The following is a 13676-nucleotide window of genomic DNA, read 5'->3' as shown; positions in this document are numbered from 1 at the left end:
TGCAGTTAGCGTAAAAGCTGGTTTCAGATTGCTTGCCTAGCTCAGTTGGCATCAAACAGCTGGGCTTTGCAGACCCTGGTACCCTTCACCGTATGGCCTACCAGACTTGATTGTTATTCCACTGGAGACTGTCTGAAGTAACCTATAGAAATACATCTCAGCTGTTCCCTTCCTCCCCGCTGAAGCCCCCTGTGGGGTAGCTGTCGTTATTTCTGACCTTAATTCTGCTCTAAGAGGAGGAGTAACTCCTGGAAAAGTGCAGAACATATTCATTCTGTTTCCAGTTTGTGAGTCTGCTCCCTGAGCATTAGGAGTGTCCGCAGGGACGTGGGGCTGGCTGGTGGTGGGCGTCAGTGGGAGCAGGAGCCGGTAATCCAGTGATTGTCTCCCACAGCTGTGGAAGCTGTAGAAGGGCACCGTGTAGCTCTTGTTTCCTTCAGGAGTGGAGCCCTGGTTCGCCATGAATTATGACCAGGGTTGTCAGTGCTCTGAGCACCAGCAAAGGAAGCTGCTGATAAATTAGGTGCGGTAGCAGCAGCTGCAAAATCGCTGTCCTGCTGGCTGGGGAAAGGCAAAGTCATTAGAGAATTAAGATGAACTGCTAAGCACATTTTGCACTCAGAAGGCAGTTTTGTACGAATTACAAGGAAGACAGCGCCATAGAAAAGTTTTTCTAACTTCTGCTGGAGCTACAGCTGTTGTTCTTCAGGCCTGATATTCTTCCATGCAATTAACTGCCCCCACTCAGCTTCTTCAAATAGGATCAAAAGGATCAGCTGAAAAAATCCATAAAGACGTGGAACAATTCAAAGAAGAATGCAAGGGCTTTGAGCGGTGGCTGCTCGGAAATCAAGGCCAAATCGTGTCTTGATAGCTAAGACTCCATCCAGGAGTTCAGAGATCTTAAATTAGTCCCTAATGATCATGACTGGGTAGAAGACAGGAGTCCACATCTTTTTTTAAACTCCTGTCTTGTGCATGGAAAAGTGGCTGTATGCCACCAACAGAGAATAAGAAAAAGTCTTCCTCTTTCAATGCTTTTTGCTCCTGTGAGATCGAGGTTTCACACTAGCCATCCTATAAAAAAATCAATAAGGAACCCCAAAATAATAGTAACCATTCAAGCTGCGATGTGTTCAGCACATGGAAGTCCTGCTGGAACCAGGACTCGGTCATCTTGTTAATTTAGGCAAAATGATATCAATGATAGCAGGTCATCTTGTTAATTTAGGCAAAATTGTATTAATGATAGAAACTTCAAAAAAAACTTCAAACTTGCACTTTGCTGTCACTTGTCCTCAGTTATTCTGGTCACATGCCCCTCCAGTTGAGGACTTGTAACCGCTATAGTGTTATTTGTACCTTTTGCAGTGTATTATTTCAGTTATACGTCAAATGTAGCAAATCTTAAGTTTCTGTAATGTACTTTGCAGCCAGCTTCCTTTGCCCAAGCTAACTGGAAGCTATTAAGAACTTACCTTAAAACCAACAACAGAAACAGGGCTGCCTTCTGTCTTCTTCTCTTGCCGGCATCCAATGCTTCCTGGTGCAGTGAAAACTCAATTTAAATTTACCTGTAAATGTGACCAGCTGCACAGCTGGACTTTGAAATGCTAAAACTTTGAATTAATAAAAGCCTTTTGTTAGTCTACCTCTGATACTGTGGTGTCTCCAGAAATGGCCTAAAGCATGTTGCAGAAGTCTGTTTTGCTGAGCAGCTGACTTCTACCTGGTCAGCAGAGAGTAGAGTTAAGTAGACCTTGAAGAGTAGCTCTTTATGCATTTCTCATGCTCGAGGTCATGAGCAAGAATTGAACCCACAGGCTCTGAACTGCAAAGACGGGACTCTTCCAGATCAGCTCTTCTGAGAAGCAGGTGCCCAGCTGCAGCCTCTGCTCCAGGTAGGACACGGTTTTCTCCCCTGTGCTGTGCCGGTGTCTGCAGGGCTGCAGCAGAGCTCTGGGCTTAGGCTGGCCCTTTCTCCCCCGGATCTAAAACCAGACTGTGGGCTACTGATGGCAACGTGGCCTGTTGTAAGGGTGCACATGTTTGCTTCCCCCTGTCTGAGCCCACAGATGGATCCTCCACGCTTGCGTTGGCCACACTGTGCTCGCTGAGCACAGAAAAAGGCAACCCAGCCGTGGGCAAGCGGGCGGTGGCTGCCAGAGGCACGGGACCGAAGCGATGATTTAGTCCTTTAACCTGACAGATCCAGGCTTTTTCACCACCCCCGTCCACCCTGGGACTGTGAAACCTCTTAGCACACTGGAAATGTCCTCAACACCAGTAATTCCTGTTTCCCAAAGGCCCGCTCAGGTGAGACGCCGGCCCCTCAGCCCGGGGTTCAGCACAGCACCCCTGAGGCTGCAGGGCGAGCGCGCCTGATTCACTTCTCTGTCACAAGGCTGTCTGCACTGTGGTATGGAACTGCTGGGGCTGGCCTTGCTGGAGTTAAATACGTGCTTTCCTTCATCAAACTGCTTTCTGCCATTGCTGCACGTTGCACAAGATGCTTGAGTTACTGGCAAATAAAATTTACAGCCAGAAACTTGGCCCCTTTAGGAACCCAAAGAGGAGTTGCAAGGCATTGTATGCATTTCAAAAATTAGTTTTCAGATGTTCTGACGAGAAAGTTTAACCGATGCTAATGTCAATGATTATTATTTTTTTTTTAATCAACTCTTTGCAGCTAAAAAATGTGACCAGTCCAACAAACAAAAAAGCTTAACCTGCAGAAATGAGGCAGCTGCAGCCGGCAGTTTGGCTGTTTAATAAAATCCCTGCACTAACAGCCTGTGTCTGCGCTGTCGCAGTATGTGAAAAATGTGTTGGGTGCCACAGTGGTGTCACGAGCCCCAAGCTGATCGCTGCTTATGGCTTCCAGCTGGGCTGCTGAGCACTGGAGGCACTGCACGCCAAGCAGGTCACAGCTTTGGTGGAAGCAGCATCCAAAACCTACCTCATCTCCATTGTCTCCTGACCTAAATCCCTGATTAGTCAGGAAAACGGTGACCACCTCTGCTCTGGCTGAGGTGTGGCAGCTTTCTGTGCAGTGTCCTGAGCCCCCTGCCTGGCTGTTTGCTGCAGCTGGCGCAGCTCAGGTGACCCCGTGGTGACTCAGGTGGCTGGTGTCCACCGTTGTGCTTGAAATCTGCTTTTGGGGAAGGTCTGACGTAAGGCTGACTGAGAGATAGATGCCAAATTTAGGATGAATTGCTGTTCCAATGAGAGGAGAAACCCCAGGGAGATGTTTAATCACTGCAGATCGAGCAATATTAATGGTAAAATGTTTTATCCTTCGTGTTATTAACAAAAGTCATACTGGTGGCCGCGCACTGATTGAGTTGCTCAGTTCTTTTACTGGCCAGAATTCTTTCTTTGCTAACCCTGCTCTCTCTACAATATTTTTTTCCTCCTGTTCATCTGGGTGTATCTAAATTTAGATGACCAGCTTTCCGGGGCCGGCACCTGTCCGTGCTTATAAAGTTTCTGGGGGATTGTTTGAAGACCACAGGCAGATTAGTTCACTCCTTCCCTTACTGGATGGTCTCAAAAGAGAAACTGCTGAGACAAGATCTTTCAGGAATGTAAATGGCTCCCTTTGTCTGTGCTACAAATTAAGAAACAAAGATAAATGTCACCCTCGGGTGCCTCCTTTGGAGACTATTCAAGTCCAGCAGGACTGCTTTAGTTCAGGAATTCCAAGCACTTGCCGTTTTCATACCTGAATTAGGAAATAGGGGATTTAACAGATGAATGTGATGCATGTATTTTCATTAAATCACATATGTATTAGGGGTTCATCTGCAGCAGAAGGTTCTGGGAGCACTGGAGTGCTGCTCCTGGACAAGGCAAACGGCCACCAGCAGTGAAGTCCAGCTCTCCAGGCGGGGTGATGCCAAGGGGCAGCGTGCTTTGCAACCTGCCTGCGAGCAGCGTGTGCGGGGGAGCAGAGCTTAGCGTATGTGTTTGCACACACAAATTTTCAAGAATTCTGGCTCTTCTTGGTGAATTCTGGCTCTTGTGGTGAATGCTCTTCGCTCATCTTTTTTGCTTCAGACAGCATAATTCCCAATATTTGTGGGTTTTCATCTTTTGAGGTAGGCAATACACAAACCATGGTGGCACATCCAGGCTGCAGTTTCAGAAAAACGGCTTGAATTTAATGTTGATGAGAATCTGATGTTCCAACTTTGAGTCAATGTGACATGTGTCAGGCTTTCAGCAGCATTAACTTGCCAATACCTATAATGAAATCCTTATCCATCTGGCTATCCTCAGCCATAAAACCAACAAAAAAAAAAATTAGCTACTATCCAAACATAAACCTGTTTTTTTGCTGAACCAACGTGAATGTGTCATATACCATTTAAAAGCTCATATCAATAACAGAGTTCTAATCAGTGCTTCTGTTTGTATATTTTGCCATTTAGAGGACTAATTTTCTCACAAAACTCGCCTTGAATAACAAAGCATCAATTATGATTTTTTTTTTCCTATATGGCCTGCATAATTGATGTTTAAGATGTATGTAGGCAAAAAAGCCTGTTTGTAACTGATAGGAGGAAGAATTTATATCCACGCAGCAGTTATTCTTTAAGGAGCCCAGAATTTCCAGGTTGTCAACTCTCTGTTAATTATTTGCATTCTTCCTGTGCTTTGCCCGACAGTCAGATCTGATTGCCTTTTAAAGCTGCTATAGTAGGGATTTTTTGTTACATTGAGAAAAAGAAATGAAAATACAATTAAGGGTGCAGAAGGCAGCATTTATAGGTAGGACATGAGGAGAATGAGAAAGCATGTTTTTCCCCACTGGGTTTTGTAGCTGTTTGCTAGACAGCAGAGGTATGGTGAGGCTCAAGAGCTGTCTGTTCGTTGTCAAATCCTGAAACAAAGTGTGAGAGAGGACCGATTAGAGACCCCTTCAGTTCCCACCTCTACCTCTCCGGCTTCTGCCTTTGTCTCCTCCTGGCTTGCAGCCTTTCCCCCATCCTCTGCTCCTGCTGTTGGGTTTGGGCTCTTCTGCTCTCATCTTTTTCCATCTTCATGGCCACCTTCTCTCACTTTGTGTTATTTTTAATACCTTCTCATCTTTAGACCTCTTCTGTCTTTTCCCTGTTCAAAGGACATGGAGCACATGCAGTACTGGAAATATTCGCTGAACTTAGGTGACAAATTCTTATAGATTGCTTCTGAGAACAAAGCCCTGCTTGCCCCAAGCTGTAGAGCTCGGTCAGTTGGAGACTGCAAAAGCACAACCTCGTCATGACAGCAAACTTGGTGAATTTCAAGTGTCCTTTCTGGAGTTGCTAGGTGAGAGTGCTAACAAAACCCATTTCTTGTTTTATAATAATTGTTTTTTAATATTTTGTTTATGTATTTCCTTAAAAAGGAATCATAATTACAGGTGCTGCTGCCTCTAATTGACATACAGAAAACTGACTTATTTTATAATATCACTTAGAACAGAAAAAGAGAAGAATGAATATCGTAGGCAGTACTATATTTCTCCCCATCTATCTGGACTGATGAGTATTCACCTTCTTGCTTGGACAACATTTTAAAAAGACAAAAATTTAGACAATACACTCAGCAAAATTCTCCTCCTTCATTAACTAAGTGCCTGAGACGAATGAACAGAGAGCTAGGCTCTTCTATTCAAAAGGAGGTTGCAGATTAAATGTTGCAATAAATTTACCCCTGGGTTAAAAGTGAATTTTCTTCTAACATAAAAATCTCCTTTTGGGGGTGTTGGAAACTTTACAGGCTGCAAGCTAAAATGATAGGAAATAACACTGCAGAGCTATAGATGAGATAATGCAGAAGTGGTGTATATCTACGGCAGTCCTTTACACCGTTGCTAGAAACAGACTACTACAGATGCAGTCATTTAGGTGGGGAGGAGAAACTCCCTGAAATGGCAGTTTGTCTTACATATTTAAAGTTTATTATCAAGTAGCTGTCTTCTAAATAAATGCTGTTGAGTGTTGTGCACAATTAAACTGCTAAAACAAATAGTTACTGTTTTTTCCAAGATTATTGTTTTTCCCAATAAGACTCTTAACAGTGCATTTCCCATATGTTATCCACTTTATGGGAACTGTATGTCTTATTTCACATGTGCCTCATTTTAAATATTCAGTAGCATGTACTTTTAATTTATGACCAAATATTTCAGCAGCTGAGAAGGTAGGTAAATACTATTTGTCTCATTTTTGTAGCTAAGGCAGCTAGGGAATATACAAGTCAATGCTTTGTGCTATGATATATTGGCATTTTGCTTGTGACTAGCAGTCTCCTCAAAACTGAAAGCATGACCTTTTGCGAAATGGCGTTCTTTTATTGAACAAATGTGTTTTTAATGTATTCTGTTATAGCTGTTTGCTGTTGTGATTATATGAAATTGAACTGCCTTTTGCAACAGTGAAAACTACAGCAGGAACAAAGGGACCGAGCTGTTTTTGACTCTTTCTTCTGCAAATCTGCAAAAGGATTTGTTGGAGCCTGTGCAAATCAGATGCTGCTAACATTAGATCTCAGCTTTCACAGTTTTGCTACAGGGTAACCTGAAGTCATGAGTTAGTGACAGGAGAAATGAGAGAAACCTGAGCTGCAATGTTTTCATGATTATTTTATTTTTTAAAGTAAAAACTTTTAATACAGCCAAGTAAATCCTTACTCATTTGCTTGCAATTTTATCTCAAGCTATAAACCAGCAGTGGCTGAGAACAGGTTATGTGAGTTCTTTGTGAACCCCCCTTATGCAAGAGACAACATCCTCTTTCCCTCAGCTGAAGGCTGAGGAAAGGGCAGGTCAGATTTCTGCTCATGCCAAAGCCCCACTTCTCCACAGTCCTGCATCAAGCAGTGCCAGCAGTCGTAAGGCCTGACATTTCTAAGTTGGTGGAGGGGACTGAGAAGGGTAGAGAAAATCTATTTATTTTAGGGAAAGATGGAAGATATGTCTATCACTGAAAGTGTATCAGCAGAGGGTACAGACAAGAAAATAATTTTTGTAGCTCATCACTTAAAAATATGTTTTAGGTCTTGTACATAAAGGACACCAAGATTTGAATCAGTGTGCAGCTGACAGCGTGAAGGTAAGAAAACCAATTTCTCTGTTGGAAACAACACTGTACAGCGAGTCATGACAGCTATGAGCTGGAACTACTGCCTTCATCTCTGAACATGTCCATGTTTTGAACCATTTTGCTGCTGCTCACTTCAATAGATACAGCTAAGTGCATAGGCAAACCTCAGAGGAACACCACCATGGCTTTATCACTAGCCTTGGTTGCATCCATGGAGACAGCAGCTGGTAAGAAAGTACATGACCTCTTCATTACAAAGAACTGTGAGATGTTGGTTATTAAAATATTAATATTTTCTTTTTGTTTAAAAGGGAAATACCATTTTCCTTTTTACAGGATATTTATTTTATTTAGAATAAATATCAATTTTATTTAGAATACCATAATTCAGTAAAATGCATTAACATTGGGAAGAGAAAGACTGTCGTTAGTAACTTCCGGATTGAAAAATGGAGGTAGACTATTCTATTAATACACGCGCAGGGAAACCGAAGGCCAGATGGACCCAGCAGGGGCTCCCCAAGGCGTTTGTGACTTGAGATCCACTTAGGACGTAGCTTGGCTTGGTGGTTCCTGGGTCTGTTTATGAGGATGTGTCTCCAGAACATGTCTGGCTTTGACAGATCCTTTCTCTTCCTCTTACAGAATAACTGACAGCCCACTCGGGGAGTATCTCCATGGTGTGCAGTCAGAGCTGACCTCTGCACAGGGAGGCAGCTGCCAGCATTTCCAACAGCAGCCATGTGATGGCTGGATGCAGTTTGGCAGCTTTCTGTGTCTGACTCACGGTGGATCTGGGCCTGAGGTTCTTTCTTTTGTTTTTTTTTTTTGCCTTCTTACATTTTCATCTAAATCAAACACTAAGGAATAATGAAGGAGAAGGATGGTCTTGTGGTTGTGTGGCACTTAATGAAGTGGCAGTTTGGAACTGGGAACTATTCCTGGCTCCACCACATCTAATAGTCAAGGACAAATAATTTAAGATCTTTTGGTCTCAGGGTTTTCCCATTTATAAGATGAGGGTGAAAGCCCTCTGTGGGTGACCGAATGGCTTGAGTGCTTTGATTCCCAACAGAAAGAGCTAGAGAAAATAAAAAAAAAGGATTTCCAAATCAATAATAAAAATAGAGAGCAGATAATTATCCTGTCGCTGGCTCTTCTCCACTCTGTCACAGCCGCCCTGATTCGCAGTGAGAAAGAGGATGCCCTGTGCTACCTGTTCCGCAGCCTGTTTGCCACAGCTGGTCTGCTGCATGGAGAGACAGGCGGGTGCTGAACTGTATGCCAGTGAGATCCGAGGCAGAAGGTGGGATATGTGTAAGAGTTTATCTTCTTCCCTCACTCTGTAGGTGTACCTGAACAAGTAGTTGATTTTACACTCAGGAACGATCTCCGCGTTCAGGCTCAGCCTCTCCTCAGGTTTTCCCTGGCTACTGGTGGGCCATACAGCGTTAACAGGGAATAGCAGAGAGATGGATTTATTCACTCCGATTTTGCGTGCTCTAATGGGAAGTCATTTCCCTGGAGTCAATGGGATTACAGTAGTGTAAAAGCTGTATCAATTCCTGTGACTACAGGCTGATAAGAAAAATTATATCCGACTATACCATAGCAAACATATCTGGAAAAGGCCTCAGGGCAGGGAAACATTCTGTAAATGGTATAAAAGCAACATATTTAGCAGATGAGCATTCAAAAAGTAGAAGCCTGTGGAAGGCTCACTGTTTGGCCAGTATGCAAAGCTCTCTCCAGCCTTTTGCCTTTCCACCTCAGCACAGAGCTTCAGCTCCTCCAGCAGCAAGCCTCCTTCACCACCCGTCACCAGTGGGCCAAGAACGTTCACAGTAAGGCAAAAACATTCAGTCCCCATAAAAGATGGATGTATAGGAGAGGCACTTGGAAAATGTCAGCAGTCGTCTTTCTGGCTACTCCAGTTTCATGCCTTCTGGCAAGGCAGAGCCAACAGCGGCGGGCGAAAAAGAGGAAGGAGTCTGAGGAACCAAGGGGACAAAACCTGTTGCTGTAGCAGAGGGTAACCCTCTCATATGGCAAACTCTGAGCACGAGGCCCTGCCACGGCCTGTGACCTTCACTCCCCTGCAGCCACAGCCCAGTGCAGTGACCTCCCACCGCGCACCCCGCGCTGCTCAGCAACGCTGGCCCCGGTGCCCAGGGCTGGGGGTGATGGAAGTGGGAATGGAAAAAGGAGGATGGGCGGAAGCTAAGGAACCAAAGAGGGGTTCAGCTACACTAGGGTACATAGTGAGGATGAAACAGGGAAGAGAACAGTGATGCTTTTTGGCTTCAAGAGTGTGATATGGGTCATTATTCCCTAAAAAAGAGAAAAGGCATTTGATCCTGCCTTGCCAGGGTGACATGGCTGCAGAGGTGGAGTGGGAGGGTGCAGAGGGCACAGGTCACTGGGGGCAACTAGGATGACACTTGTGTCATGCAGATGGTGAAGGACAGGGTGGGCAGTGGCAGGGGGAAGCAGTAAGGCATGTACAGGACAACCAGAGGATCAGTCCCAGTCAGTGTAGGTTTATGAAAGGCAGGTCCTGCTTGACAAACCTGATCTCCTTCTGTGACAAGGCAACCTGCTTAGTGGATGAGCGAAAGGCTGTGGATATTGTCTACCAAGCGTTTCATAAAGCCTTTGACACAGTTTCCCACAGTGTTCTCCTGGAGAAACTGGCTGCTCATGGCTTGGACAGATGTACTCTACACTGGGTAAAAAGCTGGCTGGGTGGGCGAGCCCCAGGAGTGGTGGCGAGTGGGGTTACACCCAGCTGGTGGCCGGTCACACGCAGTGTCCCCAGGGCTCCGTGCTGGGGCCCGTTCAGTGTCTTTATGGAGGGCCTGGCTGAGGGGTTGGAGCGCACCCTCAGCCAGTTTGCAGATGGCCCCCAGCTGGGCAGGAGTGTTGGTCGGCCTGAGGGCAGGAGGCTCTGCAGAGGGTCTGGGCAGGCTGCACCGATGGGCCGAGGCCACTGTACGAGGTTCCACCAGGCTCAGTGCCGGGCCCTGCCCTTGGGTCACAGCAACCCCCCCGCAGCGCTCCAGGCTGGGGGAGAGCGGCTGGGCAGGGCCTGGGGGGAAAGGGCCTGGGGGTGCTGGCTGGCAGCCGGCTGGGCAGGAGCCAGCAGGGTGCCCAGGTGGCCAGGAAGGCCGGCAGCGTCCTGGCTGGTGGCTGAAACGGTGTGGCCAGTGGGGCAAGGGCAGTGACCGTCCCCCTGCGCTCGGCACTGGTGAGGCCGCACCTCAGGTACCGAGTTCAGGTTTGGGCCCCTCGCTGCAAGAGGGACAGGGAGGTGCTGGAGCGTGTCCAGGGACGGGCAGCGAGGCTGGTGGGGGGTCTGGAGCACAAGTCTTGTCAGGGGCGGCTGAGGGAACCGGGGTGTTCAGCCTGGAGAGGAGGAGGCTCGGGGGGGCCTCATTGCTGCCTACAGCTGCCTGAGAGGGGGTTGTAGGCACGTGGGGGTCGGTCTCTCCTCCCAGGTAACCAGCAACAGGACAAGAAGAAAAGGCCTCAAGTTTTGCCAGGAGAGGTTTATAGTGGACGTTAGGAAGAATTTCTTCACTGCAAGGGTGGTCAGTCATTGGAACAGGCTGCCCAGGGAGGTGGTGGAATCACCATCCCTGGAGGTATCTAAAAGACATGTAGGTGTGGTGCTCAGGGACATGGTTTATGGTGGACTTGGCAATGCTAGGTTAATGGTTGGACTTGATGATCCTACAGGTCTTTTCCAACCTAAACACTTTTATTATTATTCTGTGCTCTCCCTGCTTTAGTGGAATAGGGTCTGCTTTGGTTCTGAAAGGGTGGGAGGCTTGAGAGAGAGACAGAAAGAAGGCAGTTTACACCTCCCTTTCTTTGCAGTCTTTTTTCATCTGTTATATAAAGAGGATTTGAGTACATTCCACACACAACTCACACTTGATCAGTTAAAGGTGATTATATATTAATGCAACTTTGAATGTAGGAAGCCTTAAACCAGATTTAACTTTACAGAAGAGCATTAACTCTAGTGATTTTTTTATTTATTTATTTTTAATCACTACAAGCATGTCCTCAGAGAAGGCTGCAGCAGTTTTACTGCATTGGCTGAAACCTTTGTAAGCTTTATGAAGGAAAACTGCATTTGCTGGTTTCACACCCCAGTCAGAAAAATCCCTTTTCACTCCTTAAGTCAAGCTCAGAGAGATTCACTCAGTAAAAGACAGTAAGAAACAGGTTATTCTGAGTGGGCCACGGGAGGAAAGGACAGCTTGCTGCAGGGAGTTGAGGGTAGAAGTTCCTCATTGGAAAGTTACCAGAGAAAGTACCAGTGCTGGACTGGGAGAGCATGACTGGGTGATGTGGAAAACATTTTTAAGGTATGGAGTGCTGGACTGGGGGATGGTGGTGCTGGTGTATACTTAAGCAGCTACCTCACTAGTCCACAGTATCTCAGTTACTAAAAGTTGCCTACAAACTCGGTTATTTACTTTTTCCAACAAGGAAAATATTATGTCTTGTGGGAAGTCATGAGGATGACATGCCCAAGAACATTGCATATTTGATCACTAATAATACAAACATCTTTTAAATATTTCCAGCAACATCTGTCCCAGTTTAACTACTGGTTTATATTTCATTCCTTTATGGAATAATATCCCAGAAAGCAGAGTGTGTGTCACTGCCATCCATTAAAAGAATTAAAGTTGTGGGATTTTCCCTGTCTATTGAAGCTGAATTCCCTTCAACTTTAAAAAATGCTTTCTTCTAATTTTCCACCATTGCATAATCCTGGGTCTCCAAGTTTCAGTGCTTGCCTATGATTTTATATATTTAATATTTGACTTGGACAAAAAGGGAGCGTGGTGAGATAGTGATTTAACTCATGCTGAGGGAAAAATCCAGAAAAAGGAGCTGCACCAGACTAATAGGAATACAAGCTTAATTTTCTGGGGGAAAAAGAAAACCTGAAAAAACGCCAAAACATCATTGAACCAATAGAACAGATTAGCCTTACTCTCCAAAGGGGTAAAAAAAAAAAAAAGGTCAATAAATGACTTAAAACTGAAAATAGCAAACAACAGCAAAGAATGTGGACAGAAATCCCTCCATAGCCATGGATGCTGAGGCCACCCAGGCAAGACATGTTTATACTGTACCAGGGCATATAAATTACATGTGCTAAAATAGAAAGTAATGTGTTAAGCAGGTATATGTGTTAACATTTTGGAGGAAAATATTTCATTTTTGCTGACAGGCACTGTGTTCTTGCTAGATTTACCATTTTTGCCAAAAAAAAGTAATTTTTTTAAGCAGAATTTACAATACATCCCACTTCTGAGCAGAAGTGTGGGTATATATCACAAATGAAATATTTTTTTTTTGTGAAAACAACCTTTCTATGCTATTATTGTTAGAATAAGAAAAACAAAGAAAAACCTATTCTGTTACTGGAGTAGTAAAATTCCAGCATTTTTTAAAAGTTCTGGATGTGAATTCCCTGTCACTTTGAATTATACAGAAAATTCTTTGAAGGCCATGAAATATAGACATACATTGTTGCTTGAACTATCTCTGAAAAAGTAAAATTTTTCTCTCCCAATATACAAAGTGACTGAGAAAAAGCAAACCAAAGAAATGCAAGCACCTTACAGCTCTGTCAGTGCTATAAGGAAACCGAGCTGTGTCAAGTACCAGTTTCCCTATAGGGATGTTTACCTCTCTTGTATGATCCTGGGAATGTTGCTGATCCAAGTTTGGGTAAACTAAGACGAGAGTAGCTGAAGTGCAAAAGGAGAAAGGTTGGGAGGGAGAAGGAAAGCCCAAATTTTGCAATAAGGCCTCTGTCCCAGCATAAGATAGGGCAAGTCTGTTTTACTGAGATGGTATCAGCTCAGCACTCCTGTGGCAGCAGTTCTCCTTGTCCATGCAGTAGTAAATCCTACCACCATCGATCTACGGATCGGAAAATTGTTGTTTAACATTTCAGAGCATCAGCGAGAACTTTGGTTCACTCACCCAAGCAAGAGAGAAGCAAGGAGAGGACAGCTGTGTGAGGCTGGGTTTCCCTACAGGGATGTCTACCCCTGGGTGAGGTCGGCTTGCCTGCTGATGCTCCTATGTCGATTGTCCGTACTATCAGCATAAACCCCCTCACTTCTCATTGCATCGAAACCAGTAACCTGGCAGTGGGCTGTTGATACTGCAGCCTTTCTTCCCTGTAAAGGCTGTTGGACTCTGCTTTTGGCTACAAAGTGTAGGGGGGAGTGGGACTGAAACCGCAAATACAGTAGGCTTTGTCTTTCTTTTTTTAATTTCTTTTTCTCTGTCCCCTCTCTCCCCTCTCTCTCCCCTCTCTCTCCCCTCTCTCTCCCCTCTCTCTCCCCTCTCTCTCCCCTCTCTCTCCTCTCTCTCCCCTCTCTCTCTCCCCTCTCTCTCCCCTCTCTCTCCCCTCTCTCTCCCCCCTCTCTCCCCTCTCTCCCCTCTCTCCCCTCTCTCCCCCCTCTCCCCCCTCTCTCCCCCCTCTCTCCCCCCTCTCTCCCCCCTCTCTCCCCCCTCTCTCCCCCCTCTCTCCCCCCTCTCTCCCCC

The sequence above is a fragment of the Falco biarmicus genome, chromosome 1, assembly GCF_023638135.1.
Source record: "Falco biarmicus isolate bFalBia1 chromosome 1, bFalBia1.pri, whole genome shotgun sequence".
Classification (NCBI taxonomy): domain Eukaryota; kingdom Metazoa; phylum Chordata; class Aves; order Falconiformes; family Falconidae; genus Falco; species Falco biarmicus.
The sequence above is the reverse complement of the archived record's forward strand: the minus strand, read 5'-3'. Positions refer to the sequence as shown.